This window comes from Haemaphysalis longicornis, unplaced genomic scaffold, assembly GCF_048455015.1.
Source record: "Haemaphysalis longicornis isolate Haplotype H1 unplaced genomic scaffold, Haemaphysalis longicornis Haplotype H1 scaffold_1, whole genome shotgun sequence".
Taxonomy (NCBI): Eukaryota; Metazoa; Arthropoda; class Arachnida; order Ixodida; family Ixodidae; genus Haemaphysalis; species Haemaphysalis longicornis.
The window spans coordinates 331,748,614-331,775,606 of NW_027526203.1; the positions used below are offsets into that span (position 1 = coordinate 331,748,614).

A 26,993-nucleotide genomic window follows, 5' to 3' on the forward strand; every position below is an offset into this window, starting at 1 on the left:
ACTGCAGGTATTGAAGCATTTCAGATGAAGAGCACCGTAACGCAGCATAGCTAACGCAATAAACCATTCGTCGGGTAAAGTTCTTTTTTGAAATAGCGATAAGTCGGCGAGCGTGATGCACTATTACAGCTCTATGTTGTCTGATATTCTGCGGTTCCGGCCCACTCACATTTTCGATACTTCACATAACCTCAATAATAGTGTCACTGTAAATAGGCTCCCCGCACAGGCTCAACTGGGACTCCCTTATCAAGGGTTAATAAACAAAAGAACCCAAGCAAAGAAGCACGGGAACAGGAAACTCAGCCCTAGCAAATATATTATATATAGACAGAGGTCAAATTCATTGTGCACAAACACAAACATGTAAATATAAATACAGTCTAGTCCACTTAATACAATATCCAAGTGCCAAGGAAATCCCATCGTAATAACCGATAATTGCTATAAGCGGGTTGCGAAATAAAAAGACAGAGCAGAGCTCAAAACATTTTATTCGCATGCCAGCAAGGTCGTACTACTACTAATTTGCGGAAAAGAAGCCACAGTCGGTCACCTTTGCCGCGTGTGAAGCCAGCGCGAATCTTTTCCAAGAACATCTATAGGTGCTTCACCTAGCTGAGGTAAATGTCCTTGGCGGAAACAATGTCCCCGAGGGACTGTGTCACGCACTGGGCCTCTTACGAAGACACTACCTGAGTAGGCTGCGCAACCGCGTCATTAGTCATCACTGCTGCACTTTTGGTGCACAATATAACCGGATTCATTCGTTATATCCGGTATCGTGGCACTGGAGCATTGTAATAAGCGCTTTATTTTACCATAGAAAGAATACGAAAGTTGATGGTGCCATAGCTGTTCATCGTTATATCCGATATATTGTTATAAAACGGTATCGTTCTAAGTGGACTCGACTGTACTATAACCCCATCCCTTCTTTCCTCAGACAGGCGCTCATGGATAGGTGCAGTAGTGGTGGGACCATTTTTTTCCTACTTTGAAGTTGGGACTGTTTGTTCCGGAACCATTAGTTCCGGGGCCATTTGTTCCGGGATTATTTTTTCCGCGACCGAAGAAAAAGCTATACATTCACCATGACCTCACACAGCTTCCCTAATGAGCAACAAAAAACCACTTGAAGCCGCTGAGGACGGAATAACCAGTATCGCTGGCGCCTGTCACTCCCATCGAGGAACAAGCTTGCGGGCTACACCCTTTCGCGCGTCGCAGTCTTACCTACGGCGCCCCCTCTCCAGTAATCGCTCTTCGCCTTCGGTCGCCCCCGCCAAGTCGCGCAATCATGGACACCCCGGACCACGGCCGCTGGATGAAAGGCGCACTGCGTGCGCTCTCATCCAGCGGCCGTGCCCGGACATACCTCGCTTTCTCCGATTATAAGAAGAAAAAAATTGAGTTGGCTGGTTTGGCAAGAGTTGCGACAGTCGTCTTCAAGTTTTCAACATCCAGTTTATAGATTGGAGAAGCACAAGTGACACACCCCTCTCTCTACCAAGGGGACTGGTAGACGGCGGTGCTCAGCCCCCCCCCCCCTTCCCTTTCCCCACTTTTAGTAACGCCACTGTAAGTGCGATGTTTAGGGAGGCTGTGTGAGTTTGGTTAGTTTTTAAGTAGAACCCACTCTGAATGCAACGAAGACGAGATCGTTAAAATAATTTAAAGGCAATGTAAACGCGCTTAAGTTAGATCATTTCCTTTCTTTTTTTTTTTTTTCGCGGTGGTTTGGCGGAAAAGGGGTGGGGGGGGGGGGGGGGGGGGGGGGGAGAGGGGCGGGAGGAGTGATCGGAATGGGCTAAACGCAGCAGCGTCTTGTAGCGTTGGGTGAAATGAAATCAAAGCGCTTCGGTAACACTTAAAGAATTAGGGTTGGTCACATGAATGTTGAAATAAAGCGAAAGGTTGAACGGAAGTAAATTAAAAACGTTATTTTTATCGTCTACTGCCGGAATGGACCTTTTTCCAGTAGCAATCTGCGCATGCGCGGGCTGCCGGTCCGCCATTCTTGGCAGGCGCCTCCGGCAAAATAAATGAAAGGGCGCCCCTGAGCTTTCTGAGTGGGAAGCGGCTATACTGTCGTCCAAGAAAAAAAAAACTGAAATGCGTAGGAATGCTTACGTATTCGTCGACATTTCTCCGAGTTCCTGGACATTGTTTTCTTACGAATGCTTTATGGTGCATGATAAAACCCCATCATCGTTGTTCTCTTGAGAGCATGTCGCTCAGTCGACATTTTGAACGTGAAGACAGCGGTGGGTTGGAATGTGCCCTGGGACTGCTCCTCTGTAGCTGAGATTATCAATCGGAGTAGCTTAATTTGGTGTCAAATTTCAAATTGAGTATTTACGCGTTGGAGCTGCCTCTGGACAGTTATATGCGCTGCACTGAAGAATTATGCGAATTAATTTAAACCGCACTGGGATCTCTGTAGTGCGCCGAAGTACCGTACACACGGACATTTTGGTTTTTCGCATACATCCGAAAAACAGGCACTGCGGTGGGGAATGTAACCCGCGTCCTACGCAACGCAACGCTTTGGCCGTCAGCTACCGTGGCGAGTGTCGGTTTTTGTGTCATTGCTTAAATTGTGTTATCCAACGTATCATTGCTTAAATTATCCAACGTGGTGTTGCACGAAGGTTTCAAAAATTGGTACAAAATCACAACAGCGTGTTGCGATAACCCAGGCATGGCGATAGCTGCTGTGCCGCCATTCGCAACCAGGTCGCCGAACAAAAGGTCCATACTCGAAATTACGAGGAAATTGCTCCAGACTCGGCCCTATAGCATATCGTTCGTGCAAAAACTTGTAAGAAGGTCGTTAAGTCGGAGATATCAGAGGCGGGAGGAGGGGGGGTCTAATTGTTTCTTCCGCTGTGGTTGGGTGCTACACTCTAGAAAATCGCCGCAGGTGGGCTTCACTATAACGCCAAGAACGACCAATCAGCATGACCAAACATGCGAATTTGACAAATGACGAGGCCAAGCATGATATTAAAGTTTTAAAAAATGGAGTCTGCGCTGGGTCAACAGCCCAAGGCATGCATGCGCTGTTGTTCCAGCGTAGACTCCGTTTTTTGCTCTATCCCCATGCTGGGCGTCGTCATTCACCAAATTCCCACTTCGATCACGCTGATTGGTCGCTCGGGAGCGTTGTGGTGGCGCCCACCTTCCGGGATTTCTTAGAGAGTACGGGAAATTTGATCTTTAGTTGAGATCCACGAGTTTGTTTCGAAGCCATGCATATAAGAAATCAAAAATTACGAAAATCTACCCTGGGTGTTTTTTTAATTATCAAAGCATTCCTCATTTATCCTGGGTGCTGCATATAAGCATTGCCCTTCGTTTTCGGGTTTGAGGATGTTCTAAATTTAGGCAGAGAAATCGGGGGCTTTTTTGAAAGTTGGAACAGGGTGAGAAACTATAGTTTCTCATTGGTTGGTTGAAGACGTTGGTTGAAACCTATAGGTTTCAACCAACGTCTTTCCAGAGTTCAGGCTTTGTTTTTATAGACAATGAAATAAATATATGACATAGTTTAAGACCCGCAGACCTTCCACACGTGTAACGTGAGCTAAAGTAACTGACTGGAGTGCGCGAGAGTGAGCTTGTCGGTCACGCGCAATCTCTACAAACGTTGCGGACGACGCTTTATTTTTGTCGTTGTGCGACTGAACTGCTTCAATTTGTAATATAAGAATAACATGAGGTGGATATTTGCTCTAGAACGGCAAGAGCCTGTCCAAATACCTCTCATGTCTTTAGCTATGTTTGGGTGGTTTTTACAGCGAAGCTGTTAGCCTCTCATTGGTCGGAAAATTTCGTGTCGTAAACAAAAAACCCAGACGGGTACCAGCAGTTCTCGCCCAAGACGCCCAGCGCATGCGTCAGGCTATTCAGGCGTATCGCATAGAGCTCAGTATTCGTGTAATGAAAAAACCCCAAAGCAAGCATGGAAACCGCACTACGGATGATAAGGCGCCGGTGAACAGTGGGGACCATTCCCCCCCTTCCCCCCATTAGTTCTGGTAAAGATTAGGTTTGCAGCTGCTCTCGAAAGGGGAGGGTGTTGACGTCACTCGAGGGCTAGCGCATGCTTCAGGCTAGGCAGGATTCAGCAGTTCTCGCCCAAGACGCCGAGGGCATGCGTCAGGACCCAGCATCTGCCGCCAGAAAAGCCGAGTTCAGGCGGCAGGATTGCCGAAACACGAGGAACATTCCACACCCTCCCTCATCAGCATGAGTAGTGGTTCACAACAGCTGCGCTGAACACATCCACTTTCGCAGGGCGGGATGGAGCCCATTTTCTTCATGTCTGTACACGTGGAGCACACTTGCAATCAAGGTTTAGCAGTCTTTAACTCATGTAAACAGTATTAAGAGGTAAATAGCGCTCAACAGATGCCGGCGCGAAAAAACGAGAAGCGAGTGCACGATCGCAAACCTGGAGCAATATATATATATAAAAAAAAAACCTTTGGGCACTTGTTAACACTTTTTCATAGACACGCCAAACACGTGCAGAGCTTTCATTGCCTCAGGAAACACAAATCTTTTTGCAATAGGGACACCTCACAGTGGTGTAGAAAAATGGTTCCGGAACAAATGGTCCCAACAGCAAAGTAGGAAAAGGTGGTTCCGGAGCAAATGGTCGGGGGTAACGAGGGAAAAAAATGCTCAAGGTGCTGCTTTATAATCGACGCAGGAAACAAAGATTTCAGCGATAGGGACTGACATAGGTGTAAAAAATGGTTCCTGAACCGGTTTGGGTTTAACGCGGGAAAAACGTTCACCGTGCTCCTTTCCCCCATTAAATGAAGATTAAAGTGGTGGCGCTGTGTCTACAGTGGGAAAAACTGCCCATAAGGTAATCAGTTCATTTTAATACATTTTGGGGGAAAACGAAGGTTCGTGCTTTTAATTAAGGTATCTTTTTGCGTGGTTATATTGACCTGCATTTTTACAGAAGCTGTACGAGACCGGCATAAGTGTATTTGTAAAAATCGCGTTAAACCTGGTTCGCTTCCGAAAATTTGCTATTGATGGAATGTTTCCGACCCCATAAGAAACTACAGGCAGAAATAAGCTCTTAGGAAAGGTAAACTTTCGCTGAAAGCATAACCCATAGCAGTAACTCACAATAAAGACCGAATTTCTAACCGAAGTGGATCATTTGACGCCGGCAGCTGATCGCGGAGGCCATGATTTGACCAACCGCGGTGGCTGAGTGGCTAAGGCGTTGTGATGCTGTAAAAAACACGGGTATGAACCCGGCCGAGGGATCGTCACAATTGATCACCGTGGTCATGCGACGACAGAGCCGCTTCAATTTGTAATTTAGGACTAACGTCAGTGGGACATTTTTTCTAGGCCTGTGGTAGCGCATCCAGTAATTTCCTCAACGTCTTTCGGAATTTTTGAATAATCTACAAGCGCTCTGGCGAAACTCACTTGCAATAATGTTAGTTCGCCCAAGCTATCACCTATGTAAACAATACATGGTGCCTGCAGCGCCTCAGAAAACTCAAGGCACAGTGAAATGGGGGACACAGATATGACGTTAACTAGCAATTGAAATTTGTAGCGCAAAAAACCACCATATACTCATATTCCTAGGCCACTGATTACTGAGCGCACCAATTTTTACGTTTTACATGACTGAGACTCCGTGACGCGCCGTCTAGATGCGCAGTCTGTTTCGGAAACAGGGCGAGAGAAATTGCGCAGCATTTGCGTATTTCTCTCGCGCAGTCTCCGAGATATATAAATTGCGTGCCTGCACTGCTCGTGGTATTTAGAGGGAAATTGAGTTAGTATGCTTTCCTGGTGACTATATAGTTACCATAAACGTATACCAACTTTCCCGGTTTTCCGCGCTCACGTAAACAGTACATTTAAAGAGACTCATAATAACATAAGGGACGACATATAATTTACTGCGATCCCATCTTTCGTTTGGATTTAAAGTTACTGCTAAGGGTTTTGCCCTTAGGGAAATTTCCCTTTATTTCTGACAGCATTTTTTGTGGCAGTAGATATTTGGCCAGAGGAATATTTTTGAAGAGAAATAAGGTTTGACCCGAATGGTGTGGGGATCTATCGAAATCCATCTTACCTTAAAATGAAAGGCCACATGGAAGGACCCGGCTGATTCTTGGCGTCAGTGTACCCATTCATCTACACGTCCACCGTCTTTCATGAGACGCCGGATCACGCTGTCGCTTCTGCCCCTCACGCTAATGCCGGTCGTTGTCCCTCAAGAGGGCGCATGCTGCCCCTCCCGCAGTGTTCTTTTTGTGAGTGAGGGGTGGGATGATAAGCGGCTTCTAATTACGCAGACCGCAATTCGTCGACTTTGACGCACAGCAGCGATTCACCAGCGCCTTTTGTGGTGGTGACATCTTGTACACCTCATTTTTAACACAGCCGGGAGATAGCTGATAGCACGGGAAATAATTGCACAGGATGAGCGCTGATTGTCAAGTAAAGAGCTGTAGTTAAAAATAAAGAATGACCCGGCGGCACGTGTCGGGCATTAAAAAATGCTTCGATCAGTGTTTTTGCCATGGTGCGTATCAATTAAAGGCCACCCGCAGCGAAATTTCACCGTTTTTGATAAACTTATTTATAACTTGCAGTTCATTTGCCAAAGCAACTGGTTCTTCGTAGTACAATGTACCAATTGGCCCTTCAGCACACCCTTCTGCAACTGGTTCATGACTGGTAGTAACGTGCAATGTCTCTATAATACACGCATTTCAACCAGCACCGTAGCAGACAACGCTGCACTTGTCGACGGATCGCGCAGCCAGACATGAAGCAAACGTTACATTCCTGCCAGTGCGGTCCAGCGGCCGCTCGTTTTTACCCGAGCAGGCGCCGGGCTAAAGCCCCATCATACTGTACCTCGTCCGCCGCCCAGGTTCGCTTTCCGGCTTTAATTACGTCACTTCCGCCTGGTCGTAATGACCGCGATTTTTACAGCGGAACTGTTACACCATGCGTTATACGCTAGTTTCTATAGGAGGGCGTAGCGTGCTAGACCGAGCGCGTAGACCAGAAAACATTGTAGCGTCGATACAGCCAGAGTGGTCACGAAACTTCGGCGCTCGTTTCATATAGGGACCGAGCGCGCCACTACAGGCGCCACCGCCGCACGAAGGTCATCCAGCCGCCGCTTTCGCGGCGTATTGGCCTGCTCTAGGCGTGCAAACGCTCGCTGCTTTTGGTGTCTGCGCGCTGATTAAGTGTTTTTTTTTTCGTAGTAGTTAGCGATGAATGGTCCAGTCATCACCTGCCTTCAATGGGGTTTTATTTTTCGTAGTAAATTATCGTAGACTTCGGCCGCGAACGGCAACGGCTTCTGCGTGCTCTGGCACAAGCGCTGCGCCGTCGTGTTTTCGGATTTTTAAATCTCTATTTCTTCTTTCCTTAAAGTTAAGTTGTAAATACCACACATACGGTAGCTGCGTAGTCACAGACTAATGCGGGCCTATCGATAATACAATAAAAAAAAACTGAAAGAAACCAAATACGCGTCGTTCAGACTACGCTTAATGAATCCGTTGATTGCCCTGGAATGCAGAGAACACTAAAAGAAATAGCCCAATAGTATCGTCGTTTCAATGAGTGGGTACATACTTGAGAACATCTAAAAACGATCCAGAAACGCGAAGGATCAAAACACGAAGAGATATATGTTGCACCATGTGTCTTTCCGCTTCCACGCTTTACAATCCTTGCAAAAACAGGAAGCGAAAAAAAAAACAATAAAACTGATTTTATCACACGCAACAAAAATTCAATGTTACGAAGGGAGACAAAAGAGCGTGGTCCAGCGTACAAAAAATTATTTTTTCGCGCTGCGATGTGGAGCACACGGAGGAAACAGAATATTGCCACGTAGCCAAGAACGACGCAAAGCTTTTCTGAACGCAGCGAGCTAGCGAGCTCCTGTTCTACAGAAGACTAGAATGAAACACAAACGTCGAAGAAGCAGTCCGCAGTGTGACGTGCACAGATGAACGTCAATAAAGTGAGTTGCGCGGCGTTTGCTATGCATGCATTACTCTCGGAACGTTATTAATTTCCGGTCCATGGAAATGGGACCGAGAACATTGTCGAAGAAACAAAAAATCAAGTTGGCGACAAGGTGGCACCCTTTTCGTATCAAACAATATTGCCCGACGGGACGTATGACAAAAAGAGCAAACGGGCGCTCCGGTTGAAACGCCAGATAAGAAACCGGAATCGGCCACGCGCGGTTACAAAACAAACAAGACGAACCCTAAGGGATAATTCGCGGAAATATGAAAAGTAAAATCACAAGGACGTCCCAAAGCTTTTTACACGCGAGCCTGAGCTCAAGGTAATACAAGTTTGCAAACAGGTAATGAAGCACCGCTACAACCTGACTGATATGACAAAAATCCGGCTTTAAGTTAGCCTTGTACAATTCTAGGTCCACGATGCTCTCAAAAGGGTACATTGCTTTTTCCATTCTCACACACAGTGCATTTCCACGCACTGTCCCACACTTATAATCGAAGCTGAAATCTCCCGTTTCTTGCCTTGGAATGGCGCGCCTCCATTTCTCGGTCAACAGAACAAGGAAACATTTTCTGTGGTATCGTTGTACAAGGAACGACATCCCGGGACGCAACACGTGTTAGGCATCGTCGTTTCACTACTTAAGTCGCATCACAAGAGCGCGAGATGCACGTTACATTTTTTTTTTCCCGCACAAAACAAACACAACTCGCCGCGGCTCCGCCGTTCGAGCCAGCGCAACACCGCCCGAGGAGTGACCTCAGTGAGAGGGTGGCGCCACCGCGCGGCGGCCAAACGCAGCATACGAAGCTCTCCCATTGAGTTACGGAGCAGTTTCGTGACCAGTAAAGCATTGAAGGACTATGATACAGCGAAATGTAGCAACGGCCACGGCCTGGGCTACGGCGTACCCTATCCACTCACCACATGTGTGTCTTTAGCGCTCGCGTAACAACTACTGCACACCATCGCCACACACGCTTGTGCGTTGTCGCAAGCGCCCCTCACCCCGGCAGCGCACCATTAGGGAGTTTTAGTATAGCGGAAAGCACCACTTTAGCGCGCCCATAGCGTTAGCGGGCACGCTAACCATAGCATAACGAGGCGCTATCCGTTCGCGATTGCGGCCCGCAAAACGTTAACGCTACAGCTAAAACGCTATACTAAAACTCTCTATTTCCGCTCACAACCATTGCGTAGTCGGGGCGCGCTTCACAGCTACAGCGCACTCTTTTCGCTTACCAGTGGTGTGTCGCCTGTAGATGGCGCTATAGCCAAGCCGATGTACAAAGAAAATAAAAATAAGCATATAAAACTGCAAACAACCAAGGTTGTCGCTTTGGATAGTGGCGTCACGGACAGCATAGCTCCGCTGGTCATCCACCTTTACAAAGTGGAATGGTACTGATTTTTTTTTGTCACTTTCGGTTTCAAACTCGCTGATTTTTGGTGGCCGCCCATATTTCAGCGGTCATGTTTTGTATCTTACATTCTTTATAGTTTGATTACACTGAAATATGGTTTTGGGGAGGTTGAAATTTTCCCTCCAGTTGCTTTTTTTTCTTCTGCTTTTATTCCTTGACTTGTGCCATTTGACTTGTTTGACATCAGTTGAATGGCTTGATTTATTTGACACGTACACACATTACAAACTTCCCCTGCCACATAACTCAAGTTAACAAGAAGCAGCTAAAATCGAATAGCATTCAAGGGTGTTGAAGAGTTTGCCGCTGCCGAAGTTTTTTGGTATAATTCTCGGTCACATTCAGAAGCTATGGATTAGTCTATTCCTAAAAAAGGAAATGGCACGCACTCTATTACAGTGTTTTTTTAGTTAAGACATTGTGAGGTGAGGTTCCCGTTGTGACCACGACAACGACGACAACCGCGCGGGAACGTACCCACGCAGTACTTGTGCGGGGATTGCCCTTAATGTGGTGGCGCGAAGTGGCAAGCCACACGAGGGGCTGACGTGGGTCAATGTCAAGTGGCCACAACCGAGGTGCTAGGTAGGCCAGGCGAGAACAAGGGAGAACAGAGAAGAACGCCGGGAGGAGTGGACGTAGCAGGTCGAGGAGCGCGACGTCCAGGTGGAAGACTCGAAGCTCGTCGGGTTTTGAGGACCCGAGCTCGAGAAGGGTCTACCAGGCGTCTCGGCATCTTGGGGCCAAGGCGCGACTCCTTAATCGTGGAGGCACGCAACGTTGGCGTGCTCCGCCCTTGGACGACCCGCCGCCTGCTGCCCGTCGGCGACCGGCAGTGCACGGTGCCTCCTGCCCGCTGCTACAGTGTGCCCGATCATGAGTGGGGGCCGAGCAGACCGTTGTGTGCTAGGACAACAGTGCGTCTTTCTCGTCGACGTTGCGGCACGTGCGACGACTTCAATGTAGCCCCGCGACGCCTCGCCTCGCATCGCCACCAGAACCCACAACGCCCTATACGGACAACGCTTCATCGTCCCGAACATTTGGTGGGAGCTTTTAGATGTGAAGCATGTCATGGTCGGGGCTATGTCCCTCCCTTGTTGTTGTTGCGCCGTCCACACCCCCACTGCGCATGCTCGGCTTGCTGAACGCCCTGTGGTGTCTTACCCTTTAATGGCTCCTGGAGCGACAGTGTTGCCGGTGTCTTCCTGGGGCGGCATGAGACGAGCACGCTTCACGCGCCTTCGACGTTTCATCCGCGGCGGCGGTGGCGTGCGTCGGCGAGTCTCGGCGGGCCGTGATTACAAGCAGTCCACAACCATCCGGGGAACATGCATCGACCTCATCTTCAGCAAATTTAGGGTTCATCCACTACAACAGCCCTTGACTTTACATTTCACAGACCATAAGGCGGTCATAATCAAAGCGGGACGCCAACCACAGCTCGACGTCACCTAAGTTGAACATGATAATGATAATGCCTAAATAAAGACAAACTCATACCACGTACTTCTCTCTCTCTCTCTCTCTCTCTCTCTCTCTCTCTCTCTCTCTCTCTCTCTCTCTCTCTCTCTCTCTCTCTCTCTCTCTCTCTCTCTCTCTCTCTCTCTCTCTCTCTCTCTCTCTCTCTCTCTCTCTCTCGCTCTCTCTCTCTCTCTCTCTCTCTCTCTCTCTCTCTCTCTCTCTCGCTCTCTCTCTCTCTCTTTAATGCGTCTCCACTCTAACACCCCCCCCCCCTCCAATAAAATTACACCATCCTCCCGTAGGATGCTTATGGTCGAGCATGTTCCCTCCCTTGTTGCGCCGTCCACACCTCCACTGCGCATGCGCGTTTCTCCTCCATTCTCCTCCTCACCCTACCCACGCGTCTCCTTATAACTCTAACACCACACACCAACTCTACTCACACTACTTACTTCAACTCTACTTACACACCAACCAACCCCCACTGCTGCTTCGCATCCTCCTCAGGGTTCCCCCCCCCGGGAAAATGGTGAAATTTTCGTTGGTGTTTTTTTAGAACTAATACTTTCCTGTGTTATGTATATTTGGCGGAACTTCGAGTTGTAGTTGCTTGCCGTGTGTGTGTTGGGTTGAGAATACATGTTTTTGTGCCGTTGCCAAGTGCCCTCGTCCATTTTTTGGCACTGTGACAAGTCTCAGTCGCCCCTGAATCCTTCAAAAAAGAACCTTCGGGGGTTTTCCCTCACAGACATTTACTTGAGAGTTACCGCTCGTCCAGTGTAATTCTTCGTCGTGCTGTTCCATCTTTAACACTTTGTTAAACATTAAGGCGCACTAACGCGCCAGCTCGCTACACGTCTGGTACAGCTTTTGTAATGCGACATTGTCGATGTAAGCCTGCAAAAGCACGCATTCGTTAGCCGCGTGGGCTTTCTACTCCTTGCTTGTGATTGGGCAAGTTGGCTCCCGATCACGGGAAAACTTCAGCTGGAACGAATGGAAACGAAGGACGGTCGAGATGCTGACAGCATTGTGTCCGTGTTCCTCTCGACCGTCCTTCGTTTTCGTACGTTTTTCTTTCCCCCCTCAAAAATCGACTAAAATTGACCGATTGGTTTAGCGGACAATTTTTTCCCCTTAGCGCACACAGTTGGCCCTCCAGTAAGTTTTATACCTTAAAAAGTAGCAGGTTAAACTGTTTTACGGGAACGTCTTTCCGACGTTAACCCCGGGAACATTTTATTCGTGCTTCGCCATTCGGACCATCTGTTCTGGAATCATTTGTTCCGGGACCGTTAGTTACGGTGCCATTTATTCAGAGCTATTCAAGCTTTCTCGATATTCTGGGGAGACCCCCTGCGAACCATGATAACTTTTACAGAACCACGGAACGCTGGCACGCTGGCACGCTGGAACGTTGGCCCTCCGGCAAGGGGTCTGCTAGCAAGAGCAGACGGGTTGAGCTGGCTCGCCCATGCAAGTATGCTCTTTCCGGCACGCTCGGGCTGACTCGCTGAAAATGGCTGGGCTCGTGAAAACAAAAACCCTGGGGATGCCATCTCTTAAAATATATGTGGTCACGAGATAATGCAGTTGACGAAAACACCATGCTGGTTAGAACGAAAAAAAGGCTCCCTGTAAAAGCTGAAGAGCGATTAGGTTTGCTAACATGAATCTGGGCCCTAGATTATTAATCGATGAAGGATGAAGTTAGATTCACCCGTGAACAGTTTAGATGAAGAAACTATGTGCCAACGAAGAAATTCCGTACAAGAAAGAATTAGGTGTGGTCCGCTGCATTTTTCCTTCGGTGTTATTTTAGGGGAATGCATATTGAGTGAAGTAGTTGTGCAGTGGTATCGTTATGTAGTGCGAGGAATTTGCTGCGGTTGATGCTGTTTATTAAAAAAAAAACAATACCGCGAAAGTCATGCAGAATTCAAAATTCCTACGAAACATGGTGATGTTTTTGCATTGCTTTATCTCTTTACATTGCCTTCTCTCTTGCTGTCTTAAGGTGTCTACATACACAGCATCTCGAGAACGTAATATGCTGCCCGGGAATTTCGAGAGAAAGATAATTGCTACGTAAATTAAGTGACTTTGCTTTGAGCAAAATAATTGTTCACTTACCAACCATCCCCGTTATATGCGCCCGCCTGTATCTCGTACATTTTAAAAGCAAATTTTCGCATGATGGTTTTTTTACTATTTTACCAAGTTTTAAAGCCCCGACTACTCTTTGCCGATATAGCAGGAAAAGTGACGGAGTTCTTCGTGTTTTTATTTTTACTAACCAACTCTGTCTGTACGTATGACATGAAATTTCCCCTATTCGTGGCTTCTCCGGCTGGGATCGCTGGCGTGGGAACATTAAAAAAATTGTTATTGACGACTAACACCTTTTCGCACTTGAAGAATCTTAGGAGTTTTGCTTATTCCGGAGTGCTAGTGCCGCACTAAAGACAGGCAAACTATTGTTTTGAGACGTTCAGCGCCTGCAATTAGTATAACAATGTAAGAGAGAGAGAGAGAGAATAAACTTCTTTATTAGCAAAAAAAAAAAATGTGGAGTGGTAAAACCGGTTCCTGTACCATAGTGTGTAAGCCAAGGTTACTAGAACTGTGTGAGCTGAGTCTTTATGTTGAAGCACTCTGGCGTAAGCGACTGGTTCAAGCGCTGCCTAAGAACATCAGGTCTCCAGCTGGGAGTGCGAACTCGCCGGGACGCCCACCGTAAGAGGACCGGATCTCTGCTTTGCTGCGACTCTCCCCATCTCTAACCATGGGGCTTCCCTGCACCAAGGAAACCTTCGCCGCTGGGTCTTAACAGCACTCTCATTGAAAACGCCAGCAAAAGAAAATGGTACAGTTTGCGGCTTGTATACATATGCCCAGGAGGGATCCAGCGGGTTCCCAAGGAAGCAGTCAACGAAACGATCAACTTACATAGAAATTTATTTACAAAACAAGATGAAACTGTCAAAGAACAACACGAGATGCACGCAAGTCCTGGGATAAGCTGCCTTCACTAACAGCGATATGTTGATTTTCTTTTCTTAATTTCTCTGAGGTGGACAGAGCAATGCATTCAATCGGCCGGGCAAGCCGTTCACGTCCGTTCGTGATTCGCGGGGCCCTTGCTATTTCGTGGGCTATGAGGTATTTTGTCTCTCTCTTTCTATTGCACAAAACGACACACGAATGCCACTGAATTTGCAAAATAAACCGAACATAAGCCTATTAGAATCCGATACATTGCGGAAGCTATAGCACATTTTCTCAGAAAAAAAAAAACGCATGCCTAAAAGCGCGTGGTCCAGGTAACTACAGTAGAAAAGTACACGTTGTCGCACGCTGTGGTTAAACCGCTTCAAAAAAGACGGGAGTTGCAAACACAACACGGGAACCAAACCTGTCGACGCTAGGTCCGCCTTTCTGCTTAACCACTTTTATTTTTATCGTTACCCTCAATAGCAAACCGAAATTCCAAACGGCACCTGTTGCCATACGACCACCCCTGATTTCCGCCTTCCCGTAGAGGTCGTTTCCCCCGTTAGCTCTACCCCCTGTCACCGCTGTAACGGTGCGTGCAGTTGCACCTGTTCATGTTTCTTTCGGGTCATACTCGTAAGATGCGCGCACCTTTAACTGTGCAAGTAGATGACCTCATTTGGCAATTGCAACACGTCATCCTGTACTTCTTCCGCAGCGGATAGCCGATGCGCTCGCTGCACATTGTGAGAGGGTAATACGAACGGTCCTTCATCCAGCCGCGAGACGGATGTCGCAGCGCGCGGATGGTTGCCAGTGTAGAAGAGCGAATGTGCACGACGGGCAATGTTGTGAAAGGGCGAAAGAGTGCCAGTCGCACAGCATCAGCCTTTGCGAGCGATAATATACAAACAGGAGCAAGCGTCCCTGTATGCGAGCCATTTCCCTGCCTTGGAGGCACTGCCGAGTACTTTCTGGAGCGTTTCGCGCCGCGCACACAGCGGTCGAGTTCCACGCGACTGAGTTCACAACCTGGACGAACTGTTTCGTTCGCCTCCCGTGGACCGCTTGTAGTCGTCGGGGTAGTGGTGGCCGTTAATGACGAAATCGACCGGTGCTGACTCGGGCGAGTAGGCCGAGTTGGACAGGCCGTTTCCAGAGCGGCCTTGTTTCTTGGAAGCGCCGGAGAATGGTCGCAGTATGATCTTCTCCAGGTTCAGCATGGGCACCTCGAACAGCATGGTGCCGATGAAGGCCGCCGCGTACGAGAAGACCAGGTCAGACACGACGTTGTTGGCCTGCGCGAATACACGCATGGAAGCGGGGGTAAGTGCATTAGGCGAGGCTTGTACCACCCAAATTTCCTCCGCACTGCCGCTTAATTAAAATACTAAACTTACTCAAGGGTGTTTCTGAAGGGACCGACTAAAAGGAGTAATGTCAGTATAGATTGCGCCAAGGGGTTTGAAATATTAGGATGCCGACAGCCGGCTGCCCTGCAGACAGGGCATCATAGAGCCCGAAGGAAACAATACCCTTCTTCAGCAGTAAAGAACTAGCAGGCAAGCATTGCTGGTAAAAATCACTTTGGCGTTCCCCCTGGAAATCGGCCACTGAGTGAATATTTGTCGATAAAATCTGTCGGCTTTGAGTGGGCGGCCCACCTCTCCTTGATTGCGCACTGTGTACGAAGTGAAGCGACACAAAATGTTGATAAGCAAGACACCATGACAACATGAAAGTAAATGCTTGCACGAAATACGACATGAATGTATATATGTATAGAAACACGGTAAGCTGCCGTTATTATTCCAAACATCTGTTTTCTATATTCAGGGGCCTGCGTCGACCGACGGGGGATCCGAACTATTTTATTTTACCGTTATCACATTCCCCCTAACCATAACAAAAAGGGGGTAGAAATAAGTACTGAATGCATCTTTGGAAGCATGTAAGTGCTTTTTGCACTTCGGACGTGCATACACAGTCGCGATGTCTGACGCCAAATAGAAACTACCGTATTCGGGCTCTTTACCTGCAGTTAACACCGGTTTCTACACCTGATTAACTACCCCGCCCTTCCGTCCTTCATTCTCCTCCTTTACGCTGAGAGTCGAAAGAGGTAACGTTACGCAAAACCTGGACGAGATAGTAGAAACTCATATTACACTTAAGCACCTGTTATAGGTTGCTGATGCGAAAGTATTAATGTCTGATTGAACGCCGGAGGCGCTTTGCGCCCGGCTCTCTTGGTCGAAAGAAAGGCTTCGTGTCTCTTGAGACGCATTGTTTCGCGATCCGCGTCCGTCTTAACGCTTTCGAATGGCTTCGATGTGTCTCGTATACGCGTTGCGCCGCTGCTGGTCCTACCGCCATGTAATGACGCTGGCGAATTTCGCTGCCTGCTTGTTCGATAGCTCGGATGCGTTCTTTCGCTCGATTAGGTCATTTGCAATGTACCGGCGTGGACAGCAAACGTTTGCCGAGTTTAAGCTCGCGCTGTATAATGCCTCTTGCTGCGGAACGTTTCCCAGACTGTGGGATAGGCGCCGTTTGCCGGCTTCCGAATCCGATGCCGACCTTCTCGCTTCATAGACCATTGATGCTTTTTCATTGAAAAAATAAAAGTAGCGGTACGTTTTTATATTGAGCTGTACGCTAGCAACGACAAGATAGGAAACAGTGCGGAAACTTGAAATTTGGCTCTCCGTGTACCATTAGAACTAAAGAGGCGCAGGAAAGGGTGCTTAGGGGATAAAAGAGAAACCTGCAGGAATAGACGGAAAACTATAGATCACCCAAAGGGCGGAGGAGACATTGTGCTGAAAACCTTGCAAACTTATTTTAAAAAATTTTCCGGACTTCATAGTACCCCTAGCACAAAAAAAATGATAGCATAATGCTGGCTCATAAGAATGGTGATGTCAAATAGCTTAATAATTCATTCCCAGCTCAATAACATCCGTTGGACAGCCGGGGTGACTGAGTGGCTATCGTGAGACAGGATTAGAAGTAGGCGCGACCATTAACTCGATGGAGGGACGAAATAAGAAAGCTCGGGGGCAAAAAAAAAAAAAATAAAAGAACTCGGGCAGCGCAGGAGAGAAGTGGTTTGTGGGAGAGGCCTTCGTCCTCCAGTGGACATAGACAGGTAGGATGCTGCTGGTGCTGATGATTATGCAGACAAGAGTGCATTGGCGCATATTTCCTAATCTAGTTTTGTATACATATTTGACTGTTTTTATCGCCATGAGCATAAAGTATATGGTAATTACCGGCCCCACGTTCTATAAACGGACTTTTATACGATAACTGACGATCACTATGGACTATAAAGGTCGCTCGGCGAAGTGCTCAGCGAAAATAAAATTAGCGAAGCTTTATTTGTTCTCGATGATAGATGGGACCACTTGGCAGCAAAGAGTATAGTAGAAAAGGTCACTCATACACGCCCCCTATAGCGATAGAATTAATATAGAAACGCATAATTTCCAAACAAAATTTACGCATTGAATTTATTTTGTGGTCGTCAAGCTGATTTTGTTGTTATTTCTTTTTCTCGCGACCCCTGGCCGTCTGCTTCATTGGCATTAGGTTTAGCATGAGCTACTCTTCCTTAAAATACAGTAGCATGTGGCCCTTTGGAAGAATGATCAGCTGTACTTGCCATTTCTGGAAAGTGCCGGAGGTAGAAGCGCTCCCTGAGCTGGCCCTGCTTGTACCACATGACCACCGGATGCAGGAGGTAGGTCATGAAGGTCAGCCTACTGAGCGGAATCAGCGCCTTCCATTGAAGAAATTGGCCGATCCATCCTGCGTGCACAATGCGCGCCCAGGCTGATAAGAGCTGAGAAATACTCTAATAAGACAATATTCTAAAATATACAGTGGGCCCACTTCCCCCACAACGCACTTAAACAACCAATAATTGCGACCAAAGGGGCAAAGCAAGCCAGTTCATAACAAGGGCCAACTCTTGATTTGACTCGTGAAATGACGTCTGCGCTGTGACATTCGCAATAAGTTTCACGCCGCGCACATCATTTACGTAGTCAAATCTCAAGCCAAGCATTGTCATTGACCTATTTAAGTTGTCAAATTGCAATACTTGGTCATTCAGGCGCCTACTGGGGAAGCAGGTCCACGGGGGTTTGGGGTTTTCTAGCGTTAGGAGAGTGCTGTTGGTCGAGTACGAAAAAAAATGCATTTAAAAATTGCAAAAAGAAAACACGAATCAGACTATATTCTCTTCAACGCGCTGTAAAAAGCTTTTAAAGTTTCAGAGGTATGCACCAGCTATACAGAAAAGCCACACTGAGAAAACCTTAACACCACGATATAGGAACACCAGTTTTCTTCCTCTTTGAGAAACTGACGCCTTGATGTAAAATAATTACCATTTAATGCGTGAATTTACATGTCAATTATCAACTGCAAAGTTGTAGAGCGCCAAAGAAATAGAACACCAAATATGGCAGTTTCCAAAAAAGTGTGTCTTTTATTAATGGAGATTTTTCGCGCTCAAAAGAGTACGGGCAAAATTCAAAGGAGTCGCTTACGGAGCGCATCATTCATGTCTCTCACGGTTCAGCAAGCTCTCGCATTGGATATGGTCGCGCTGGATCACCCCCGCGCAGACGGCGTTGGGTGCGTACAGCTGCGATTCCGCGCAGTGCTTATATTTTTAGGCACGTCATTGAAATACCACGAATTCTCTCTCGTTCCAGGAGTTATCGGAGAAACTTTGGTCACAGCCATTATTTTCACGCCCCACAACGCTGAATTTGAAGTGTTCAGCTACCTGCCGCGGTGGCTCAGTGGCTAGGGCGTTGCGCCTCTGAGACCGAGGATGCGAGTTCGATACAGGCCGCCGTAGCCGCTTTTTAGATGGAGGCAGGAAGCGATAACTCCCCTGGGCCGAGATGTCGGCGCACGTTAAAGGTCTCCGGTGGCAAGTGTTAATCCGGTGCCCTTCATTACGGCGCGCCTCATAGTTTAGGTGCACATTCGGTGGAATTAAACAAAATTTTTTTTTGAAAATGACACACACACACACACACACACACACATATATATATATATACATATACATACATACATGCATACATACATACATACATACATACATACATACATACATACATACATACATACATACATACATACATACATACATACATACATACATACATACATACATACATGCATGCGCACGCACACACACACACACACACTGTTAAGAGATGCAAAAGCTCTACTACACTGTTGCGTACGCACCCCCGAGGCCGAAATGTGTGGCGAACAGAATGTAGGCGACGGTGGCTGCCCAGGCTGTCCGATGGGTGACGGCGAACACGTAACCCGCGATTCCCACCGTCTCGTAGTGCTCGTGCCAGTCGCGGATTCCGTAGATCATGGCCAGTTGAAGTGTGATGGCCGCCGCCCAGCCGAGAATGGCCAGCGCCTGGAAGGCGTTGTGAGACACTCGCAGGTGGCTCTCAAACGGAAACGCCCTCGCCAAATTCTCCTGTATAGTTATATAAAAAACAACACTCGACAGCCAAAGCTGAAATGACGATGAGCATGATGATCCGAAATTTATGGCTGCAAAAATTGGGAGGCGAAAAAAAAAACTGTCGTATGTAGCGGGATTCACAAGCACCTCGTTTATAACGGTAAAAGGATGTGCTGCTAACAGGAAATGCGTTGTTTCTCTTCTTTGTTATAAACTTGATAGTCTATACTGTTCGTATGCGCGAAAGTCAACTCCCTGTCAGCTGAGGAATGCGGCGCCCATCGGCGGTGTGCATTCCCTGATGTCTGAGTGTGTCGGCCAGGGAAGGCGCTTTGCAAGTGGTGAGAGAGAAATAATTATTTATTGGAGAGTTTAGCTCCAACCCAAACAGGAGCTGGCTACTCCAGGCATTGGAGTATACAAAAGGTACAATACTTGCCTTAAGGAACCACAAGGGGTTAGATTAAGTACATTGATACAGCAGCGAATGAAAGATGCGCACTCAGTAACTACTTGCTCTGTGTAGTACACAAGCACACCCATATATATATAAATATATATATATATATGTATATATATATATAAAAATATATATATATATATATATATATATATATATATATATATATATATATATATATATATATATATATATATATATATATATATATATACATGTTTCTTTACAGCAGTGGAATATAGTTTTAAAAAAAAAACCAAGAGAACTATGCACATCTACATCCAGACGACATCCACGACGCGACACAGATAGTTTCGCCAATATACATAACACCCTTGTGTGTTTCCACACCCATTTCAGAGAATTGTCCTGTGATAGCCGCCTACATTTCAGCGAGCTAATCGTCAAGCAAGATTTCAGCGAGACGCCGAGGAGGCTTTCCATTGGAAAGTGGATCTGAGCTGGCTGGTCCTTGCAACTCCTTTTGGGAATCAGCATTTTTTCTCGCCCCTTGGCTCCAAGCTTATGCTCAACCACTTGAAATTGTCATGCGCACTGCAAGAGGGCAGATCACGCGTAGAAATACTTTATTGATGGGATAATAAAATGCCCATGCCCATGAAAATCAATGAACCCATTCATATGCGTCCTCTTTTTTTCAAAAGTTCCCATCTAGAATTTTCAAAAGCAATTACTTTACAATATACAAGCGTCACTTCGTTCCCCTGTCCTCGAAGTCCAATGTACTTATGTTTTATGTGAACTTGCTGGTTTCTGAAGCGCCTAAAAAGTATAAATGTAGTATTTCCTCGTTACCTGACCGATGGAGATAGATTTTTGGTGGCTTAAAGCCGCACAAATTTGATATACGACAAAAACTGTGTGTTTTTTCTATGGTAAATTTTTCGAGACTAATCGTAGTGCAGCAGTACGTCTGCATCGTAAAGACCAGCGCTGGAGAAGATCCGACATGATAAACCTCTTTACTGAGGCGCTTGAAGACCACCGAATAAATGCTAAGACGTCGCTCTCATAATGCGCGAAATATAAATCAGATACGGGCACCTACAGCTACACCGACAGCCGAAAAAGTTGGCACACATTGAACTTTTGACAGCTGCGCAGGAAGGCAAGACTCAAAGGAAAGGTGTTCCTTACTCACGTGTTGTCTTTGTGTACCTCGAAAAAACAACGTAAGCAAAATTATCAACCACGTCAAATTGGTAGCACAATAGAAGCCACCTCTGGCAAATTTTGGTTATGTATAGGGGTAATCACTATTCGTTCGTTTTACCCACCATGGCCGCTCACTGGACAAGTAATTTCGCTGCTGAGAACGAGGTATAACAGGTTCGATTCCACGGCGCGGCGGCTGGAGAGTTTATGGTGTGGAAAACAAAAACAGCAGTTTTTATTGAGTTTAACGCCCATTGTAAATGTGCAGCTAGCTGATGCACGTATTCAGGGCCTTCTGCTCCGGTGCTCCAGTTTCCGGAGGTTTAAAGCCCCGATCGGAATCAGTGTTTCCGCTGCTCGTGCTTAGCTACAAACGTGTTCAATTAAGGATTGCACACACCTTGGCAAGTCAACTGAAAAGCAACACAATATCAGTTGTTGTATAGATTCCTGCGAACAGATAGGCCAGCCGCATGTCTCAGCGCACGCAGAAAGCATAAACGCTGTAAATATATCAGGTCCTAAACTAGCAGCTCGTAGACTACCCTCACATACCGTTCGTACACCCATGTCGCAAAACCCTTACCATTCGGTCAACACAGTACTAACGCAACAAACATTTTCGCCACATTTTTGATGTTGCGTTTCAGTCGTACTCCATGCACCCCTTATGGCGCGTGGAATTAGCTTTGTGTGCCGTCGTTATGTTGCGCCAGCGAACGGGCGTCAGAAAGGGTTTGGCGCTGTGCTCCCAATGTTCCACATGACTGGCTCCAGTCGAAGGTAGACATAGGCGAACGAGGAAGTACGCACTTCATATAAGAAGCTAGCCATAGACTTTGTGCAGCCTGAATGAGCCAAGAAAACAAACGTCCTGCGCCGCCCCAGCCTATGGCACGCATACCTTGCTGAAGCGAATCTTCTGCTTTCGGTAGAAAAGCAGGCCAAGGAAGAGTCCGACAGCGTACGGTCCGTAATGGGTGTACGGCCTCCAGTGAATGTAAAAGGCTTCCTTCTTGATGAGGCTGCAATGAATAGAGGGGAGCGCACGTTCTTCTACGGGAACAATTACGCACGTTTTGTCGAGGAAGGCGACAGAAGAGGCATTGACCGACATACGGACCGCAAAAGATCGCCATGATACGAGGGCGTTATTTGGAACAAATGGGAGTCAAGGTTTGTTTCCAATACTGAGCTTTGCATTCCATTTTATTTCTTTTCCTTGTGTATCGCCCCAAAACTGATTCTCCCCGAGAAATTCGTACAAGATTGGGTTGATTGCCCGTTAATTTCTTTCAATATGCCATATTAAAAGAGGCAATGTCTATCAGCATCACGCGTAGTTAATTATTTCTGTGCTGTAATAACAACTTAATAACTGTAAAATCTTGAGGCGAACGACGATTGGACATTTTAACACTATTGCTGTTTATCATTTCTGTGGCAGCCAATACCAATTTTGAATAACTGAGGTTCACCCGGCAAGTTACTGAAGTTGCGACAACAATATGTGCGATGCATATACCTTGTCGTTTCAGTTATTCACATATTTCTGATTGATGATCAAGTCAACCAATCGACCATGGCCTTTAAGTTAACCACAGAAACATTTTTTGTATCTTGGAGACAAGAGAGCTCGAGTAGCTGGAATGCTGCTTGTAGGTGTACTCACTCAACGTCGGGGTGCAAGAAGATCATGATGGCCGGGAAATTGTAATATACTATGATGACTGCAGATATAATGAAGGAGACTACTAGAAACATGATGTTGATTAGGCTGCCCAGGACTGGATGTCTGTGGAAAAAACAAGAGGACCCCTTTGCTGAAAAGGATCTCTCCCCATACTCGGACACAGTGCCCCGTTCCCATTTAATGAGTTTCACACATTCACCGTCCTCTAAAACTAGGATAGCAATGTGGTAGATATGTGCAATTTGTAAGAACATCTTTGTAATTAATCAAGCCAAATAACTAAAAAACGCCAAGAGAAAGCATTATCACAAGAAATGCCTTGCGAGGTTTCTGCACTACATAACATTTAATGGGAACACAGTTTCTCCGAATACACTGACAAAAACAGACGTTGAAGAAGCAGCCTAAAAGTAGTTAGTCGAGTAATCGAATGCAACAGCGTTAAATCAGCTGGCATTGATAATGGTGCGCCGTATAGTTCCCATAAATGTAAAACGGCATCCAGAACAATGTCGATCAACAATAGAACATCCAATTCAATTTGCGGACATCATACACTGCTTCGCTCTTGGACAAGATATCGCGTGCGGCCTAACGTATGCAACAATAAGCGGATACTGGGAATACGATATCGGTGCGTGGTCCGGCACTGGCAATAAAACGTAACCATAACAAGCCTCCTTGGCTCGGTACACCCTTTCTAAGGGTGTACCGAGCCTATGGGAAAACGGAATGCTTCAGTTACAGGATTAAAAAGTTAAAGGCTAATGAATGACGTCTCTCCAAAATACGATACTAATTGGCGGTATAATGGGCCTTGGGTATAATGGGCCCTGCATGGGCCTTACTTCATCACTGCAGTACGGGACGGCGCCGGTGTATATAGAAAAACATGCAGACGAGAAAGCAGAAGCACGCGTGAAAGCCTAATCCGGAAGCGTTTCTTACTTGTACATCGGCAGAACGATCGCAAGGGCAAGAATGTAGAACTGCATGTCACACTGCAGATACCAGGTCGTCTCCAGACACTGCGGAAAATGTCAGCACAACGGTGCAACAATGACTACAACTGGGATACAAAACAGAAAAGGTATCATTCCAACAGATAGGGGACTATTTTTCTTCTCAAAGTATGCTCTTTTCTCTTTTTTATTTTCCGGCGTGAGGATCATATCAGCGGCAGCCCTTCTTTTTCCTTTTAAACTAGATGGGTAACCTAGCAACACGTGATTATTAGTAGTATTTAGCGTGAAACGCGGCATGCTGGCGACCATTGGAGAAAAAAAAAAAACTACAATTCAACAACCCATTCATATAACTAGAACAGCTTCAGTTAACTTCAAAGACAAATGGCGTTGTTCAAACTCTCGTTAGCAACTGGTTCGGTGACCCGATGCCGACTCGAAGGTTGAGAATTGGCCACTCACTATGGAGTCGTAAGTGGTGACGAAGTTTGCGAAGAACAGCAGCGTCTGCCACCAGTTCTGCTCGCACTTGTTTGCCTGCACGTCCACGATCTCGTGCCATACTGGTCCCCGGCCAAACACCGGTAGCAGAATGATGATAGCCACGGTGAAGCCCAGGGGCGGGACAATCCTGAAACGCCGAGTGACAACGGAGCTCCGATAAAGCGGAAAACTTGGCAGGTTGGAGCGGATTCGTATTGGAGCGCGATACCTACTGGCTGGAGGAAGAAAGAACTGGACGACACAGGTGGATGCTCTTGCTGAACTTCAGCAAAAACAGAAAAAAAAATGAAGAGGAAAAGCCAACTTTAAAGTTAAAACCCGAACTAACGAAGTCACCGGGAACCACGAACTATTTCGTTAAATCGAGAACTTTGTAAAATCAGGACTGTCAGTTTACAAGCAGCTGATTCCATAAATTCGATGTCTAAAGGGAGGCGAATCCCAGCAGCTACCATGATACCGTAATTGCGGCCGCCGCGGCGCTTGCCTGCCGATAATTTAGCAATGCACTGGAACTCCGCGGTGAAAATAATACGCCAGCCATGGCTCGCCCTGAAGTCGTCGCACCGCAGCAGGCGCGCTCAATACACCACTTTTTGTTATACCACTTCCCCGCTGAGCTCATCGTTCTTGGCTCTTATACCCTTGAACCACGTAAACGGAGCTTCCTGCAATTTTTCGTGCGGGGTGGTCTTGGGGTTCTTTTTCTTGGACGCAATTCCAGACGAAGTGGCATGGATGATGGTGTCCTTTCCCTTCAAGATTGTGGAAAGCGTGCTGGCAGGGACACCGTGGTTTGCGGCCGCGAGACAGCTGAGTTTATCTCGTAGAACTCTGTAAAAACAAAACTATATGTCTCGTTTTTTTTTTCTTTTTTTTACGTGGCGCAATATTCTTTGTGGCGTTCTGACGAAGCACATTAGAAATTGCTCCTTTTACAGTTAAAACCCGATCTAACAAAGTCACTGGGAACGAATAATTATTTCGTTAAATCAAGAACTTCGTAACATCGCGACTGTCAAATTACAACCAGCTGATTCCATAAATTCGATGGCTAATAGGAAAGGGCATCACAGCATCTACCATGACATCGTAAATGCGGCGGCCACGGCGCTCGCCTGCCGATAATTAAGCAATGCGCTAAATGTCCGCAGTGAAAATAATAACCCAGCCGAGGTTTGTCCTGAAGTCGTCGCATTCCAGCCGACGCGCGAAACACAGATTTTTGTTGTACCACATCGCCGCTGAAATGAACGTTCTTGGCGATCGTATCCTTGAACCACATAAACCGGGCATCCTCAAATTGCTCGTGCGGGTGGTGTTGAGGTTATTTTGCTTCGTCGCAATTCAAGATAAAGTGTAATAGATGATGGCATCAATTCTCTTCAAGACTGTGGAAGGAGGGCTGGCCGGAAGCCATTATTTGCGGCCACGGGACTGCTAGGTTTATCTCGTAGATCTCCGTAAAAGCGAAACTGGATGCATCGTTTTATTTTTCTGACATGGCGCCATAACCTTCGTGGCGTTCTGAAGAAACACACTCGATATTTCTCCAACTATCTATTTCTCGATATACTTCGTTAAATCAGGAATGACGTTAAGTCTATTTCCCTCTATTTCGTGAGTTCGAGTTCATAAAAACATTGAGCTATATAGGCACCTGCTGGGGAATCCGAATTTGTTCGTTAGATCGGGAAATTCGTGAGATGAGGTATCGTTAGATGGAGTTTTGATTGTACAATTGTGTCTTTCTCGAGATACTTCGTTAAATCGGGAATTACAGTGAATTTGAATTTCACAGTGAATTTGAATTTCTCTAGTTCGAGTTCATAAAAGCATTGAGCCGTATAGGCATCCGCGGGGGAATCCGAATTGTTCGTTAGATCAGGAAATTCGTAAGATGTGGTTTCGATAGATCGATTTTTGACTGTAGTTGCTTAGGCAGCCGCTATGTCGTCCAGTTCTTCTTGCTCTCTGCGTGTTCCCTCTGAAACGATGAACAGCATAGCTATTTCAAAAGCTGTACTGTATGCTACAATATACTCGGAACTTTTCTAATTCATACAAAAATGAGAGAGAGAGAGAGAGAGAGAGAGAGAGAGAGAGAGAGAGAGAGAGAGAGAGAGAGAGAGAGAGAGAGAGAGAGAGAGAGAGAGAGAGAGAGAGAGAGAGAGAGAGAGAGAGAGAGAATAAACGTTTATTTTAATCAACAGGGGGGATTTTAATGAGACGCATTTATTTATGCAGACCCCACTTCCTTGAAGAAATTACATTAACATACAGAATTTGGCTGTTTCGGTTTAGTGTCAGTTTCTTTTTACTTTTTTGGTTCATTAAAAATGACCCGTCTTCGAATAATCTGCACATACTGCCGTACGTTCCTTTCAGATAATTTTACTGGGCATTACGACACAGAACAACGCGGTATGATTGAACTGAATGGGTGTTTCTGGTAGTATTGAATCCTGGTTTCGCTGAATATTAAATTACTTAATACAGGAAAAATTATCCCTAAATTACAGAAGCGTCACGTATTTGTCCAAGAGGTAAAGGCCGGTTACATTATTCCCGTTGAACATGTCGAACAAAGTCGCTTCAACTTTTCGTGCGTCCGTGAGCCGTTCTTTGTTCAAATCTAACTACATTGCGTGCGATGCCACGAAATATGCTGCCAAACACAGCACACCACGGCCCGCATTGCTATTTCCGCCGTGGAAAACGTCGTATTTAGAAA

General features: G+C 46.5%; 1 pseudogene across 1 annotated transcript in view; it reads right to left on the reverse strand.

Annotated features, from left to right (window-relative positions):
• Nucleotides 1-13,937: 13,937 nt before the first annotated feature.
• LOC144170459 (nose resistant to fluoxetine protein 6-like) overlaps nt 13,938-26,993 on the reverse strand; it is a 72,619-nt pseudogene continuing 59,563 nt past the window's right edge. The window contains exons 9-15 of the transcript XR_013322618.1: nt 24,218-24,386; nt 23,739-23,818; nt 22,770-22,892; nt 22,002-22,122; nt 19,224-19,410; nt 17,614-17,759; nt 13,938-15,244 (exon numbers count right to left, since the gene is read on the reverse strand). The product of XR_013322618.1 is annotated as a nose resistant to fluoxetine protein 6-like (transcript). The remainder of the gene's footprint in view (nt 15,245-17,613; nt 17,760-19,223; nt 19,411-22,001; nt 22,123-22,769; nt 22,893-23,738; nt 23,819-24,217; nt 24,387-26,993) is intronic.